The sequence below is a fragment of the Scyliorhinus canicula genome, chromosome 7 (genome assembly GCF_902713615.1).
Source record: "Scyliorhinus canicula chromosome 7, sScyCan1.1, whole genome shotgun sequence".
NCBI classification, from domain to species: Eukaryota; Metazoa; Chordata; class Chondrichthyes; order Carcharhiniformes; family Scyliorhinidae; genus Scyliorhinus; species Scyliorhinus canicula.
Window position 1 is genome coordinate 131,444,594 of NC_052152.1, and position 16,606 is coordinate 131,461,199.

At 47.5% G+C, this 16,606-nt stretch overlaps 1 protein-coding gene across 1 annotated transcript in view; it reads left to right on the top strand.

The window, feature by feature from the left end:
- The window catches only part of LOC119969135 (piezo-type mechanosensitive ion channel component 2-like), a 290,064-nt gene that overhangs the window by 9,011 nt on the left and 264,447 nt on the right, over positions 1–16,606 (top strand). The window lies entirely within an intron of this gene.

Consider the following 16,606-nt stretch of genomic DNA (forward strand, 5'->3'; position numbering starts at 1 on the left):
GATAGATAGGTTTTTGATTAATAAGGAGATTGAATGGCGGAACAGACTCGATGGGCCAAGTGGTCTAATTCTGCTCCTATGTCTCATTGTCTTATGGAAAAGGCTGCATCGCCAAAACCCTCCCCTGTATCTTATCATTGACCGGGAACACCTCGCTCTTTGCCACATTAATCTTATATCCCAAGAACGAGACAAATTTCGACAGGACCCTCAAAATCCTGGAACCCAGGCCTGTGACTTATAATAGCAGGTCAACTGCATACAGGGAGGCTCAGTGCTCCGCCCCTCCCCTCTCCATTCCTCTCCACTCTTTCGATGCCCTAAGCACCATTGCCAGTGGCTCAATTGCCAGTGTGAAGATCAACAGGGCCAGTGGACATCCTTGCCTTGTTCCCCGCTGCAAAATAAAATAACCCAAACTAATAATATTTGGATGTGCACTTGGCTGTGAGGGCTCTACATAACATTCTCATCCAGCCAACAAACCTTGACCCAAGACCAAACCGTCCTAGTATTTTGAAAATATACTCCCACTCAATCTGATAGACCTTTTGGGCGTCCAAAGATATTATTATCTCCGTTTTCCAGCCCGATGGTGATGTCACCACCAATCATTAAACAATCTCCTGATATTTGACGATAACTGCCACCTTTATAAACCCTATCTGGTCCTGAGCTATCACCCCTGGTATCTGATCCTCCAGGCATATTGCTAAGATCTTGGCCAACAACTTTACATCCACCTTTAGAAGTGAAGTTGGTCGATAGGACCCACAGTCCTTCTGGTCTTTATCTTGCTTTAAACAAGTGAAATTGAGGCCTGTACTAATATTGGCGGAAGCTCTCCCTTATTCATTGCGTCATTAAACATTTCAACCAGGACTGGCTCCAATATCATGGCAAACATTTTGTAGCATTTCACTGGAAATCCATCCAGCCCCGGGTCTTTCCTGATTGCATCAGCCTAATGCCTCCCATCATCTCTTCCAGCCTAAATGGGGCTCCCAACCCTTGTATTTTCCCCTTACCCACCAGTGGGAAGTTTAAGCCATTTAGAAACTGCTTCATACCCAAATTTCCCCGCAGAGTTTCCAATCTGTACAGCCCCTGATAGAAGACCTCAAAAGCTCCATTCACCTTTCTTGGGTCAGTGATCACCCTATACTCAGACTCCTTTATGCACCCGATATCTCTCGCCACAGCCTGTCGCCTCAACTGGTGTGTGAGCAGCCTACTGGCACTTTCTCTGTGTTCATAAAGTATACCCCTGACCCGGCACAATTGTCCCACTGCTTACCCTGTCAATACAAGGTCAAACTCCATCTGGAGTTTCTTTCTCTCCTTTAATACATCGACTTCAGGAGAAGTCAAGTTATTCTACTGCTAAGATGGCCTCGACCAGCCTCCGCCTTTCCATCCTCTCCAATTTATCTTTATGAGCCTTGATCAAGATCAGCTCTCCTCTGATTACAGCCTTCGACGTCTCTCAAAGTATGGAAGGTGAGGCCTCCTAATGTTTATTGATCTCAATGTAGAAGCCTATAGCCGCCTCAATCTTTGCACATGCCCCCTCATCCACCAGTAAGCCTGCATCTAACCTCCACTGCAGTTATTGATATAACCCCTTCTCCATGCACAGATCAAGAATGTGTGGCGTATGTGCCGGTACGATGATTGCTTGATACTCCAATCCTACCACCCCCGCCAGCAACATGTTACCCATAATAAAAAATTGATACAGGAGTACATCCAATGTACATGTGAAAAAAAGAGAACTCTTTTGCTATTGGATGGACAAACCGCCATGGGTCCACACTTCCCATCCTCTCCATGAACCCCAATACTTTCTTCACTAGCCCAGACACCTTCAGGGACTTAAGACATGACCAGTCCACCACAGGGTCAAGTACCATGTTGAAATCTCCACCCATGATCAACCAATGTGTATCCAAGTCCGGAACCTTAGCCGACAGCTTCTTCATAAAGTCGACATTATCCTATTTGGGGGCATAAGCATTCCCCAAAACCATGGGTGTTCCTTCCAATCTACCACTTACCATCACATATCTACTCTCTGGGTCTCCCACTATGTTGCTTGCCGAATACCTCAAATATTTTGCTAATAATAATAATAATAATAGGACTGCCACCCCTCAACTCTTCAAGTCCAGCCCTGAATGGAACACTTGTCCCACCCATCCCTTCCTCAGCCTCGTTTGATCTTTGATTCTCAGGTGAGTTTCTTGCATAAACACTCGAGACCTCTTGATCGGCCCATTCAATCTTTTTTTTTTTTTTTTTTTCTTTTTTTTAAATTTACATTACCCAATTATTTTTTTCCAATTAAGGGGCAATTTAGCGTGGCCAATCCACCTACTCTGCACATTTTTGGGTTGTGGGGGCGAAACCCATGCAGACACGGGGAGAATGTGCAAACTCCACACGGACAGTGACCCAGAGCCGGGATTGAACCTGGGACCTCGGCGCCGTGAGGCGGTTGTGCTAACCACTAGGCCACCGTGCTGCCCCATGCCCATTCAATCTTGAAATGAAATGAAAAATGAAAATTGCTTATTGTCACGAGTAGGCTTCAATTAAGTTACTGTGAAAAGCCCCTAGTCGCCACATTCCGGCGCCTGTCCGGGGAGGCCGGTACGGGAATCGAACCGTGCTGCTGGCCTGCTTGGTCTGCTTTAAAAGCCAGCGATTTAGCCCAGTGAGCTAAACCAGCCCCTAGCTAAACCATGAGATCAGTCTGGCGGGGGAGTGACTTCCCCCCCCCCATCCCAATTAGCCATATCAGATGTTCGCCTCTGACCAATGACTCCGTAAAAAGACCTTTGTCCCATCCATTCCCCCACCCCCCCCCCCCCCCCCATACCTCATCCCTCCCAAAGAAAAACCCAGCACCCTAGGCTTATTATCCCCACCCATACTAAAAATAAAAAAACAGGAAGACTAACCACCACCCACCCCCCATAATAAACCGCAGCTCCTCGCTCCCCCCCCCCCCCCCCCCCCCCCCTCCCCCACACCACTTCACTTCCGTTAACCAGTATTTCTGCTAGCTGGGTGACCGCTACCCGAGGTTGTGAATGAACTTCATAAAAAACAATATTTCTAAATGCTCCCCTCTGCCCCATCACTGCTAACCCACACTGCCAACTCCTACATCCTGACTTTCACTCTCTCACCTCCCATGATCTTTTTGAAATGTATCTGTCTCCTCCTTGTGGACTGTAACCACTGTGATACATGTATTAGGTGATGTAAGGTAGGACCTGTACTACAGGTTCGCCGGTAGCCCCTGCCGGTTATAAATATGCCTGTCCTCTATTCAGCAGCCATTTCGCCAGCTGCTGTGGGAGGCCACACATCTTATAGCAATATAGCCTCAGTTATACCCAACCTTAGTCTTTGTACAATTGATCATGCATCACTCCTGCATGTCAAAGTAGTGTTCTTTTCCACTGTTTGTTACCCACAAATGAGCCGGGTACATCAGGCCGAATCCTGTTCTTAGACAGAACAGCTTTGACTTTATTAAAACTAGCCCTTCTCTTGGCGAACAATGCTCCCAGGTCTTGGAGGATACAAACTGTGTGGCCTTCCCAGGTACATTTACGGGTCTCCTTGGCCCACTTCAGGATCTTCTCCTGGTTGTGAGATCGGTGAAGCCTCACAATAATTGCAGATGGTCGCCCTCCTGCTCTCTGCTTTCTCCCCAATGACCGATGAGCTCGATCCTTCGGGAGGACAGATGAAGACTCCTTCCTCCACCAGCTTCGCATACAATTTGACCACAAATTCCGTAGCACCCGTTCCTTTGGTGCCTTAAGTTAGATCCTTGAGCAGTTTTCAAGGTTGTCGGACTTTTCCCGCAACTTTTCTGCGCCTCTGCTATCACCAGCATTTGGTCTCTAAAGTTGCAATCCGATCCTCGTGGTTGGCCACTGAGTCCTCAACCTTCTAGACACGTTTTGGTAGATCGATTCAGGGCAGGACCTACTCAGTTAATGGTAGGGTGTTGGGGAGAGTTACAGAACAAAGAGATCTAGGTGTACAGGTTCATAGCTCCTTGAAGGTGGAGTCGCAGGTGGACAGGGTGGTGAAGAAGGCATTCAGCATGTTTAGTTTCATTGGCCAGAACATTGAATACAGGAGTTGGGACGCCTTGTTGAAGTTGTACAAGACTTTAGTAAAGCCACACATGGAATACTGTGTACAGTTCTGGTCACCCTATTATAGGAAGGATATTATTAAACTAGAAAGAGTGCAGAAAAGATTTACTAGGATGCTACTGGGATTTGATGGTTCGAGTTATAAGGAGAGGCTGGATAGACTGGGAATATTTTCCTGCAGTGCAGGAGGTTCAGGGGTGATCTTATAGGGGTCTATAAAATAATGAATGGATTAGATAAGGTAGATAGTAAACATCTTTTCCCAAAGGTAGGGGAGTCTAAAACTAGGGGCATAAGTTTAAGGTGAGAGGGGAGAGATATGAAAGGGTCAGGAGGGGCAATTGTTTCACACAGAGGGTGGTGAGTGTCTGGAATGAGCTGCCAGAGGCAGTAGTAGAGGTGGGTACAATTTGGTCTTTTAAAAAGCATTTAGACAGTTATATGGAAATGTTGGGTATTGAGGGATATGGGCCAAATGCAGGCAATTGGGACTAGCTTAGGGTAAAAACTGGATGGCATGGGCAAGTTGAGCTGAAGGGCCTGTTTTCATGCTGTAAACCTCTATGACACAATGGGCGGGATTCTCTGAGCTAGCGCCAGGTCAGAGAATCGCCTGGGACATGGGAAATTCTCGCCACGCCACTCCGACGCCGGGACGCGATTCTCTAGCGACTGTCACCTTGATTGGGAGTGTGTGTCCTTCCCCCATACCCCCGTGGTGCCAGGTGTGCCATTATCTGGCAGATGTGTCGCACTGTCTTTCTGCTCAGCCGGCGTCTTCGACAGCATGCCCGGACCGGCAGATCCTCAAATGGCAGGCGGTGCCAGTACATACAAGGCCTCATGCAGCGCCCTCATGCTCAGCCTGTTGGACGGATTGCTCTCCTTCCTGGATGGCTGCCACTTGTCTCTCTGGGCACACTCCGCTGCTGCAGCTTCCTCCTCCTTGAGCAGCTCCCTCTCATACAGCTGCAGGGCATCCCCCAGGGCTGTGGTGACTTGCGGAAGGCCACAATGGCTGCATGGGGTGAAAGGCTGCCATGCTAGCATGGTGCGCCCCCCATGCCCAACCAGATCCAATGGGCTGGATGGTGGCACCCGTTGGCACCGTGGGCTCTGCCATCGTGTTCCTCCCCCCCCCTCAACCACAGCACACCAGGCCCCGTTGGTGGCTGGCAGTATGGGGGTCTCCGGCCCTGGTGCCCATCCCTGATGCCAGGGGTACCATCAGCTGGCACTGCCCTCACCAGCGCTACACACTGCATCCGCCATAGGGGCTACTGTGGGCATTGCCCTGGGTGGAACTCTGGCGGCTGGGGTGCAGGGGTGGGGACGCCCATGAGGCCGGTGTCACTCTGCAGAACAAGGGGCTAGGGACGGTCAGTGGGGTGCGCAGCAAGATGGCCGCGGTAATGGCGATCCGGGACTGGACACCGTCCCAATCCCCTGGGTGGTCCTCCCAGCTGCTTGGCCTGTTCCCCCATCACAGCTCACCCTTGCCCGGCCTGTGTCTGGTCCGGCAGCCCACAGTCGCTCCTCTCCGTGTCCTACCTCCTCTCTCTCCTTCATAAGCCACGATCCTGGTTTCACAATTTTTAAAAGCACAAGTGAACCGCGCCTTCGGGAACTCGGCCCATCGGAGGAGGAGAATTTCAGAGGCCCCAGAGAATACTGGGTCGGGCCCGCTAATGATATGCAAACGGTGTTTACTGTACGTGCATTCTGGAATGCATTGACACAGTTGTCGAGGTGACAGAGAATCGCAATTTGGTATCAAAATGGCGGCCACCATGATTTTGGTGTCGGAACCTATTCTCCGCCTTACGCGTTCCGTGATTTCAGTGTCGGTAAATGGAGAATCATGCCCACTGTTCTTCTTCTGTTCTTGAGCAGTCCTTCAGGGTCGAGGATGAGTTCCTTCCACTCCGGGATGGTGGGTTCTGCGGTTGCTGAATAGTCCATTTCTGGAACCACAGACACTGCCACAGGTTTGGCAAATGGTGTTTGATCTGGTGGGTTGGTGTTGCCCTCTGAATTCTGCGTTCTCTTTCCACTGTTTATGCTTGGCCTCCGCTTGCTCCACCCTGTGACGCCCGAGGTGATGGGCGCCCACGCAGATGCTTTTTCTCCAGTTTGTGTTCTAAGGCAAGCGATTCCCACGTGTCGGTAGAAATATTGCATTTATTTATGGAGGCTTTCAGAGTTTCCACTGCCCTCCTAGTGATCGCTTACCCGAGAGGAGCTTGGAGTAGGGCACTTGTTTCATACTAATGTGCAAAGTATCTCTTTATAAAGTGGATAAAGAGATTTTCACTTGGCACTATTCATAATGCCTGACCAAGGCCATCATGCAAATGGTTTATTAATATACTGGCCACAGCGTGTCACTGTATGATGATTGTGTTAAAGGATGTCACTCTGGAGACTAGTGTATTGGTGTGTGGGTATAACTTAGCAGAATCAATAAGGGTTTGGCAAACCTGTTCAATGACTAGAAATTAGCTGTAGTATGAGATGAATGCAGCAAAGCACTGTCATATTGAGCTAAAAGGTTCATGAGATTGCGCCTTCTGTTGAAGGACTTTGTTGCTGAATCTCTACGGATAGCATCATGTGAAATATGAACAGTAAACTAATTGCACCCATTTTACACCTCTCCTTCTGGCCATTTATCATGGAATACGATTAACAACACTTCTGACTTACAGCAACAGGGCCCCGGGTTCAATTCCGGCCTTGGGTCACTGTCTGTGCGGAGTCTGCACGTTCTCCCTGTGTGTGCGCGGGTTTCCTCCGGGTGCTCCGGTTTCCTCCCACAGTCCAAAGATATGCAGGTTAGGTGGATTAGCCATGTTACAATTGCCACTTAGTGGCCAGGAGTGTGCAGGTTAGGTGTGGTTCTGGGGATAGGGCATGTGAGTTGTTCTTTCAGAGGGTCGGAGGCCAAAAGGCCTCCTCCTGCACTGTAGGGGTTCTATGCTTCTATAGTTCTGCACATGCTTTGACTCCCTGATTCCAAACCACCCTGTTGTGTTTGGATTGGACAGTATTGTATATTTGTGCATTACCTACAAGGACAGGAGTGAAGGGAGAAACTGAGAAAAAGAATTGAAACAAATATTGGACTACACATATTTGTTAATGTTGGAATGAGATCTTACATTCCCACAGGCATTGATTTTTCAATACTATATCGTGAAACAAGAGATGGATTAGGATAAATAATAACTACAGGAGCTGCACTCAGCAGTTCTACATGTCCCGAGGGCTTCACTTAACCTCATATTTACTTTAAAGATGTCCTAATTGCTATCAGGTAAAGTCTAGAGTGCATTGTAATGCAGCAGTGAATGAATAAATGACAGCTGGCAGTACATGATGAACACAACAAGTTAGCACGAAAACTGCAATTGGCCAGAAATGGAGAAAGCAGTAATCCTAATTTCAGAGATCAGTCTGGGGTAAATTATCTAAAGCCTAATGACTGTAGAATCCACACAAACTGTTCATTCTTTACATCAGATCAGCCCCACTTGGTAAAATATCTGCTTCCTGTGGCCGCCCGGCCATGATTTTCAGAGTAAGGTATGCAATTTTGGAGTGTCAGCTACGCCTCAGTCGGCAGCACACTCGCCTCTGAATCACAGGGTTCCAGATCCAAGCCCCACTCCAGGGCTGGAAGTGCAACAATCAAAGCTGACACTCCTGAGCACAGTGGTTAGCACTGTTGCTTCACAGCACCAGGGTCCCAGGTTCGATTCCCGGCTTGGGTCACTGTCTGTCCGCACGTTCTCCCGGTGTCTGCGTGGGTTTTCTCCTGGCGCTCTGGTTTCCTCCCACAAATCCCAAAAGACGTGCTGTTAGGTGAACTGGACATTCTGAATTCTCCCTCTGTGTACCCGAATAGGCGCCGGAATGTGGCGACTAGGGGCTTTTCACAGTGACTTCATTGCAGTGTTAATGTAAAGCCTACTTGTGACAATAAAGATTATTATTATTATTATTATTATTATTAAGAGCTTATGGCTGTTTTGAAGAGCAGGGGAGTGTTCCCTGGTGTCCTGGTCAATATTAAAGTAAAGTCAACTTAGTCCCAGATGACCATAGGCTGCTTTCCCTTTGAGGGGGAGAGCTGACAGGTGCAGATTTAACTTTTGGATCACCACACCTCAGGTGAGGGTCAAAGTTGAGGAATTAAATCCAGGTTGTTGGCTTCGCTCTGCGTCACAAACCAGATGTCCAGCCAACTGAGCTAATTCACATCGGAATCAATGTTAAAGCCAAAGTTAGGTACCGGAGGACAATGTTTGCCTGTAAAAACCATAGTTAACATTGTAACATTGTCCCATGCAGTCTTAAATACTTACTGTAAAATACCGTAAATTATTTAAAAATTGCTGCCTTGCTTCATAATAGCAGAGATATATGTAAAACATCAAGTTTACAACAGGTTCTCCAAACACAGGCACTGTACAGCACAGAGCAGTATTGTTGTATAGCAAGGAAGTCTTTTAAAAACAGAACTCCACAGTAGTTCCTCAGGTATGTACTGTACGAGCAGCAGGGAAATTTCAAAACAAGTTTGCAGTACATTATAGTGTCTGTACTGTGTAAGGGACTGTCATTTGTATTCCCTTATTTCCCCTTTATTTTATTTTGTCGTTATTATTTTGACCTATGGATGTTTATCTTCAAGGCAAGCAGCAGAATTCAGAAGTTACAGGAGAGATCATTCTGCTAGTCTCTGCTGGTTTGAATAGGAGCTTTGGACTTGGCAGCAGCAAAGAGAGAGAGTCTTTGACCCAGAATTGGCCCAAAAGGCCGTATTCTGTCTGGTAACAGGTAGTGATTGGATCCTATCCCAGTGGAATGCTTTCCAGAGTTCCAAGGAGTTTCAGTTTTGATCCTGGCAACACAGAGGCAAGAACCTGCTGTCTCCTCTCCAGAAAGGCTGATTTGAGCTTTGTATTTCTGAACTTACTGGAAAACTATTACAGGCTGTGCAAAACAAAGAGCAGAACCCATTGGCTCTCTGCAGAAAAGCTGTGAGTACTGGATTCCTGAAACCATAGAGATCCTGGATGGATGAATCTACAGAGAAGGCCATTTCAGGCTGCAAACAAAGACTTTAACCTGCCAGCTCGCTGCGAAGGAAGGTGTGCTAAAATTCACCATCTGAAACAAAGACTCTTTTTCCTTTTACTTATGATTTTTACCCCTTTCCATTAGAGAGAGAGAGAGTGTGTGTGTGTGTAGAAGTTAAAGTGGGAATTAGGAATTAGATAATAGTTAACCAGTTGTATTTGCTGTATATTCTGTTATAGTTCTTGTTATAAATAAACAGTAATAGTATTTATATTTACAAACCTAGTGACTGTAATTATTAGGCAGCCATGGGTCAAAGACTTTGGATATTTTTATAAGACTTATTGGTTAACTCATTTGGATTGTGACTGCAGGACAAGTGGGGCTGGAATTGACCCCACACTAACTGTCGTAACAACTGTCAAATGCAGTAACAGAGAATTCTATCAAAAACAAATTCCACAGAGGTCCTCAAATAATATAGTGTACTTTAGTTTAGTATCTGAAAATGCAGTGAAAAAAACCCAATGTCACTTGAATGTACAGAAAGGACAAATTGACACCTATCACAAGCTATACTCCGCACAGAATAACTGGTCCTGGTCACACAATGATAATCATACTGCTGACACATTCAAAAACATGGAATTCTGCCCTTTAAATGGAACCCAGACATAAATAATAAAACCCTTGAAAATGAAATCATTTTAAAAGGGGACACTTGAAAAGGGGATGTTACTATAAATGCAAGTCTTTCCTTTTATATATTTTGAGAATCATTGCAAACAGGAGAACAGAACTCTGATCTTTAAACACCAGGTTGACATCCAGGGCACTCAACTCTGGCAAGATCGGCTGCATCCACCCCACAGCATTCCTCACACGTCTAACCCAGTCCTCCTGGTAGGGTGTTGTACGTCATGTTGGCCACCCACATACAAGGAAAAGCTTTTGCAGAAACAATTCAGACGGCAATTCTTTGGGAATAAAGCAGTGAAAAATCGGGGTTAGTCCACTAAAAGGTCTGTTGGCGTTATGGTGGTAAGGTAACAAAATAAAGATCTGGCCAGCCGCGTGTCGAGAGACTCCGAGATCTGCTTCTTCACGCCTCTTTTAAAAGTTTGCACCGCCCTTTCCACTAGCCCATTTGAAGCCGGGTGATACAGGGCTGTGAAAATGTGTCGCACCCCATTTGTCTTCATGAATCCTCCAAACCCTTGATAGTAAAGCATGTAGAGTTGTCGGTGACCAACGCCTCTGGGATACCGTGTGCACTGAACGAGAGTCAGAATTTCTGAATCATTGCCTTTGAATTAGTGGACGACATCCTGTGGACCTCTAGCCACTTTGAATGAGCATCCACAATAATTAGAAATATGAAGCCATGGAAGGGATTGGCAAAATCGGCATGAAGCCCGCCCAAGGCCGTCCCAGCCATTCCCATGGGTGAAGAGGCATGGTGGGTGGTTGCTCCTGCTATTCTTGGCAAACATTGCACAGATGAGCCAGTCTGGCCACCAGACATAGCTTTAGGTGAGCATTTTCATTTTTGATACGCCTAGGTGCCCATAATGCAGATCTCACATTATAAAGTTCTGACCTTTGAGTGGGACAACAACCTGAGTTCCCGATAGCAGAATGCCATCTTCAACGCTGAACTCTGCTACCTTGGTCGAAAATATCGTTAACTTCTTGGGCAGTTTCTGCTGATGACCAGCATATGGCACAATATGGCAGACTTTGGACAATAAAGGACCAGTTTGTGTCCACTCACTTACATGGGCTGCTGTGACTGGCAATGTATCCATGAAGTTCAATGTGGCTACAACTTTGTCAACTCTGGGGGGAGTCGGGGATCGTGTTGACAGCAGAAGTTAATTTAATGCACCTACGTTGGCAATCTGTGTGCCTGGTCAGTGTTCAAACGTATATTCACACGCTATCAATAGGAGGGCCCTTCTCTGGATCCAAGCTGACTCGATCGGTGGGCTAGCCTTGTCCTCCTTGAAGAATTGCCACAGTTTGCGGTCCGTTAATATTGTAAAATGACATCCGTACACGTACTGATAGAGCTTTTTGACTGCGAAACTACAGCCAAACCTTTCTTTTCAATTTGTGTGGAGTTCCTCTCCGCCGTGGCCAGCGATCTGGAGGCAAATGCAATCAGAAGTTTTGTGCCGTGTGACAACACCGAGCCAATGGCGTACGGCAAGACATTGCATGCGACTACCAGTACTTTGCTGGGATCATGGTGGACAGCGTGCTGGATGAAGTCAATTGCCTTTTTACTTGAGTAAATGCCTCCTCCTGTGGCATCTCCACACACAGGGCCATTTTGTTTTCAGCAAGACGTGCAGGGGGCGAGCAAGGTTGGGACTCCAGGGATGAATTTTCCGTAATAATTTACAAGCCCCAGGAATGAGCACAGCACGGTTGTGCTCTCTGGAGTGGGGGCCTGTTGAATTGCTCACACCTTCTCTTCTATCGGATGTAGTCCATCCCGGCCTACGCGGTACCACAGGTAAATGACCCCCCTGTCGAAGAAGACACACTTCACTCTTTTAGGCGGGTGCCCGACTCTGAAAAATGGTCCAGAACCTCAACCAGGTTGTTCAAGTGTTCTTGCTCCGTAATATCGTGACCAACACATCCTAATAAACCGTCACACATGGCAACCCCCTCAGAATGTTTTCCATGATGTATTGGAAATTAGCTCAGGTCGACTACACAACGAAGGGCAATCTTTCTTACTCAAAGGCCCATGTACCCTGTGGGTGATAATGGTCACATTTTGTCCAGACTCAGGGTCTAATTCCAGTTGGAGATAGATATGACTCATGTCAAGCTTCATAAATGAATGACCACCAACCAATTTTGCATACAAATCTTCAATGCGTGGCATCGGATTCCTGTCCAATCGGGAGGCCCTATTAACTGTCAATTTATAGTTGGCACAAAGTCGAACAATTTTGTCCGGTTTGAGGACGGAGACTATCGATGCTGTCCATTTGGCGAATTTTACCGGCCGAATGATCCCGACCCTCTGGCCGACTGAGTTTTGCCTCAACAATTGCCAGTAGCGCATAGGAGACTGGGCGGTCCCGAATATATATTAGGGCCCGCTGAAAAGCGCCCATCTGAAAAATCCTCTGCCAATCTAGGCGAAGAAGTTGAAGCCAATTGAGGCCTTACACTCTAGGGCTGTGCCCTTTTAGTACAATCAGCGACAGCCATCCAGATTGTTGCCTATAGGTCACCCAGGTCATCACGGTCCCAGCTATGGCAAGTGGTTCCCCTGTATGGGTTGCCAGTCTTGCCTCAGTACCTTGTACCCCTGACTGAATTTTTTCAAACGTTTGTTTAACTATGACCGAGACTGCGGCTCCCGTGTCTAATTCCATTACCAGAGGGTGACCGTTTACCCGAGCGGTGATCCAAATGAGGGAAACGTGGGTGCCGCAATGCAGTCCAGCTGCATGAATTCATCGTCGGGCTGTTCTAAATGAAAGGTGCGGGCTTTGGGTTAACGTCTACCTCGGGTAGGGGGGGCATGTTTGTTGGCTACCCTGTGGCCTTTGCCCCCTGCAGCTGCTCGCCCCACATCATGAGTCAGGGGCTGTTTAGCTCACTGGGCTAAATCACTGGCTTTGAAAGCAGACCACGCAGGCCAGCAGCACGGTTCGATTCCCGTAACAGCCTCCCCGAACAGGCGCCGGAATGTGGCGACTAGGGGCTTTTCACAGTAACTTCATTTGAAGCCTACTCGTGACAATAAGCAATTTTCTTTTCATTTCATTTCATCTAAGGTCTCCCTCCATAGATTTGGAGGATGCATCTTGCCTAGTTAACTCAGTCCTAGTTCCATGGACCTGGCCTCGGCGGTCTTCACCCCAAGGCCAGGATCCATGGATTCCTATTCTGGAGGGTGCCATAAGGCATAAGGGGGTACGTCCTACACTGTTTACATACATCCCTTGGAGTTCCTGTACTCCCTATTCTGCATTTTCTCTTGAAAGAGAAATTTCTGCAGCCTTCTTAAGGTCTAACAATGGTTCAGCCAGTAACTTCAGTTGGGTCGCAATATTGTTCTCGCCACAAACCAATCGGTCCCCCAGCATCCCGGAAAAGGGAGGGCCATAATCAAAGATTTCAGTTAGCTTCCTTAAATGTGTTATAAACTCGGAAACAGACTCTCCTCGTCCTCTCAGCTGTGTTGAAATAGTACCGTTGCATGATGACCGATGGCTTGGGGTCCTAAAGGTTCGTTACTGGTGATACCACCTCCTTAAATGTCTTGCCATTCGGGGGTATGTGAGGCTTTTTATAATGCTGAAGGTGGGGGCTCCATTGGAAGTCCACGGTATTGCTATACGTCGCTTGTCACCACAGGAGCAGTGGTTAGCACAGTTGCATCACAGCTCCAGGGTCCCAGGTTCGATTCCCAGCTTGGGTCACTGTCTGTATAGAGTTTACAGTTTCTCTGTGTCTGCGTGGGTTTCCTCCGGGTTCTCCGGTTTCCTCCCACAGTCCAAAGCTGTGCAGGTTAGGTGGATTGGCCATGCTAAATTGCCCTTAGTGTCCAAAAAAAAAAGGTTTGGTGGGGTTACGGGGATATGGTGGAGGTGTGGGCTTAGATAGGGTGTTCTTTCCAAGGGCCGGTGCAGACTCGATGGGCGAATGGCCTCCTTCTGCACTGTAAATTCTATGATCTATGAAATGCCTTTGGTCTGTTCACTATGCTGAAGACTGTGCCAAATATTGGGAGTATTGCCAGTGCATTACAGTGTGTCAGTCAATGAGTCAGGGCTCACAGCGAAACCACTGCTTTACAGCAAATAGATCTCAGGACTGAAACAAAGTCTCCTGAAATGGAGCAGGATGATTTTTCCAGCAAAAATGCTAGTCGATGCAGCAGACAAGTACAGAATACAAATTACATGGAAGGGTTTTCAGATGGGGTTAATGTTAAGTGTGTTTTTAAGTGAGTTCCTGCAGGTTAAAAAGGGAAGGGAACATACTCCAGGCAATTGGAGGCTCTGACACACCTCCACGGTCTCCACTTGCCTTTCTGCTGTAACTTTGCCAAGTGGGAAAGGGACTGTATGCCAGCCATCCATGGCAGCTCGCCATCCTCTGGGTTAGCAGGTTCTGGGTTCAAGCCCCACTCCAGAGCTTTGAACACAGACATTAAGGCTGACTCTCCAGTGCAGTGTCGAGAGAGTGCCGCACTGTTCACTTAAAGCAAGGTCCCAGCTACCCTCTCGGGTGGATTTAACAACACCACTTCAAAGAGGAGCAGCAGAGTTTTTACAAGACAAATGGTTAGGTTGGAAGGTCATTAACTCTCCCTCTCACTTCACTGTTGCTGCCAGACATAGAACATAGAACATAGAACATAGAACAGTACAGCACAGAACAGGCCCTTCGGCCCTCGATGTTGTGCCGAGCAATGATCATCCTACTCAAACCCACGTATCCACCCTATACCCATAACCCAAGAACCCCCCCTTAACCTTACTTTTTTAGGACACTACGGGCAATTTAGCATGGCCAATCCACCTAACCCGCACATCTTTCGACTGTGGGAGGAAACCGGAGCACCCGGAGGAAACCCACGCACACACGGGGAGGACGTGCAGACTCCGCACAGACAGTGACCCAGCTGGGTAGTGAAACTTTGGAATTCTCTACCCCAGAGGGCTATGGAAGCTCAGTCACTGAACATGTTCAAGACTGAAATCAATAGATTTCTGAATACTAATGACATCATGGAATATGGCAATAGTGGGGAAAAGGGGGTTGAGGTAGATGATCAGCCACCATCTGACTGGGTGAGCAGGCTTGATGGGCAGAATGGCCTTCTCCTGCTCCTAGTTACTATAACTCTGAGTGTTTCTTTTATTGATAAAAGTCTCGGGACACCATGGCCACACTCCAGTGCAGTATAGGAGTGCCACACTGTCAGAGGTATCATCTTGCACATGAGAAATTAAATCAAAGCACCTTCTACTTTCTCATGTGGGTGCAAGGGTTTCCTCCGGATGCTCCAGTACCCTCCCACAGTCCAAAGACGTGCAGGGGCCGGTTTAGCACAGTGGGCTGAACAGCTGACTTGTAAAGCAGAACAAGGCCAGTGGATAGCACAATCGCTTCACAGCTCCAGGGTCCCAGGTTTGATTCCGGCTTGGGTCACTGTCTGTGCGGAGTCTGCACATCCTCCCCGTGTGTGTGGGTTTCCTCCGGGTGCTCCGGTTTCCTCCCACAGTCCAAAGATGTGCGGGTTAGGTGGATTGGCCATGATAAATTCCACTTAGTGTCCAAAATTGCCCTTAGTGTTGGGTGGGGTTACTGAGTTATGGGGCCAGGGTGGAGGTGTTGACCTTGGGTAGGGGGTAGGGTGCTCTTTCCAAGAGCCGGTGCAGACTCGATGGGCCGAATGGCCTCCTTCTGCACTGTAAATTCTATGTAAATTCCTGTACCAGCCTCCCCGAACAGGCGCCGGAATGTGGTGACGAGGGGCTTTTCACAGTAACTTCATTTGAAGCCTACTTGAGACAATAAGCAATTTTCATTTCATTTCATTTCAGGTTAGGTGGATTGGCCAAGCGAAATTGCCCTTAGTGTCCAAAAAAAGGTTAGGAGGGGTTATTGGGTTGGGGGATAGGGTGGAAGAAGTGAGGGCTTAAGTAGGTCTGTGCAGACTCGATGGACCGAATGGCCTCCTTCTGCACTGTATATTCTATGGTGGTGCTATTCAAGAAGTCACAGGGAGTTTCACCAGCGTTCTGGCCAATATCTATCTCTAAACCAACATGGCTAACAAGCAGGTTACCGGAACATTTATCATATTGCTGTTCGCCAGGACTTCACTGAAAGCAAACCTGGTTACATTAAATCAGTGACTAGCTGGCCGTGTACCTCTTAGAGCCACCCTGAGGTATGAAAGGTCCCATATAAATACAAGATTAAAAAATAAATAAATATCTTAATCTAGTGACTTTAGCCATGTCACATGAAGAAACTGCGCTTCAAAAAGGTGTGAAGGCAGCCAATAATGTCACATTGGTCTCCTTGTTTGTTAAGGGCAATTAGAATGGACGAGGCGGAGTTACATCCAGTTTCCCCTTGGTTGCAGATACTCACTCGGCAAGGTTCCTCTCCACACACATACCGTGAGTAGCGCCAGGGGAGGTCAGCTGGGTGCGAGATAGACCAGGCAATGCCACAAGATCAACATTGACTAACTTTAAGTTGGCATAGCTCTCCCTAAAGAGTTAAGTTCCATGCAGCTTCCTTCAATTGATGTTGATCGGAAGCTTGGTACAGATGCAATGGATCAT